At 36.3% G+C, this 1,437-nt stretch overlaps 1 protein-coding gene across 1 annotated transcript in view; it reads left to right on the forward strand.

Annotated features, from left to right (window-relative positions):
* The window catches only part of LOC109225412 (nudix hydrolase 2-like), a 7,094-nt gene continuing 6,051 nt past the window's right edge, over positions 395 to 1,437 (forward strand). Inside the window, exon 1 of the mRNA XM_019390094.1 lies at positions 395 to 582. The gene's annotated coding sequence lies outside the window, so the exon portion shown is untranslated. The remainder of the gene's footprint in view (positions 583 to 1,437) is intronic.

Raw genomic sequence — 1,437 nt, forward strand, 5'->3', positions numbered from 1 at the left:
ATGCAAATGCATATTTTTTGTATTTTTATTATGAATTATCATGCACAAATAAAATGCAAACAATTACTACAACATGTCACAAAATTCCACCAAATTGCAAAATAATGAAGAAATCATTTTGTTTTGAATTTCTGGGAGTAATTCACATAGGGCAAAAATCACGTGCTCACAATACGTACTATTAGAAAAAAAATCGGCTATTATTTTTTGGAACGACTAAAACCATAGTACATTTCTCTAAATTATTGTTCCTTTGGTGAAATTAAAATAATTTCCACCACTAAAGCAACCACCGTGGCGGCTTTTGTAATGGGGAAATGGGAACGCAAATAAGGCAAACCAACTAACTGATTGTCTTACTCCCATCATTACACCTACGGCGCAGTGTGTATTTTTTAGCGGCTACAGTTCCCCTCACCCCAATCCCCGCCTATTTATTTCCCTTCATATTCAATTCATTGCTGCAGCAACAATTTCAGTTGCAGAGTAAGTTCGAGACAATCTCTGCCTTTTTTCAGATCCTAATATGTACTATTTTCTCCTGGCCAATTTAAAGAGTTGAAGCTAAGCTTCATTTTCTAGGTATTTTTTTCAGATCCAATTATTCACTTTTTCCTCAACTCATTGCATCTGGACTCTGGATTGAACTATGTAAATTATCAGTAATTTTGATTATCTTTGCTTCATTTTCACTTAGACTGATGATTATGCTTTTTATATTAGCGGAATTTGTTTTATCGCTTTTTTTACCTCCGGAAACTTGTTTAGTTGTTGTGAAGTGTATTTCGTGATGGTAATATTTTTATTAAATAAGTGGTGTCTCAGTCAGCTTGCACGCACTAGTTAGGGGGGGGGGGGGGGGAGGGGGGGGGGGGAAGGGAAGGGATTCACCCGTAAATTATGTTGTACATATAAGGCAAAATCTATTTTGTAGCTCTATATATTATATTTTTGAATCCCTTTGATACTGACCCAGAAGTATAGACTTAGTGATCAAGGGGTTCAAAACCTTTGTGAGTTCGCTGGTTCAATTCCCATTGGCCACACAACTCTGAAATCCGCCACGGGCTACAAGCACACCGACTAACTTTGCCACAATGTCCAGATGGAAAGAAATCAATACTAATATTTTTTGCATCCGTAAAATTTTGGATACTCTTACTTCATTGACCACTAGGCCACATAAATTAGGTGCAATTTGGAACAATTTTTATCAAACAGTTGGGCTCTTACAGTGAACTTCTGTTTTTCCTCTTCTGGAATTTCTTTTATTCTGCCTGAAAGTATCATCATTTTTTATAGACCAGACATTTATGTGTGGATAGGATCAGAACTTAATGTGACGAAAACTTAGGTATTTTAGTAGGAGTAAGGTAGAGTGCACCCATACTTCTCCGAATTTCCGACCAGTTCTTAAATCTCAATTGAGGTTTTAAG

The sequence above is a fragment of the Nicotiana attenuata genome, chromosome 1 (genome assembly GCF_001879085.1).
Source record: "Nicotiana attenuata strain UT chromosome 1, NIATTr2, whole genome shotgun sequence".
Taxonomy (NCBI): domain Eukaryota; kingdom Viridiplantae; phylum Streptophyta; class Magnoliopsida; order Solanales; family Solanaceae; genus Nicotiana; species Nicotiana attenuata.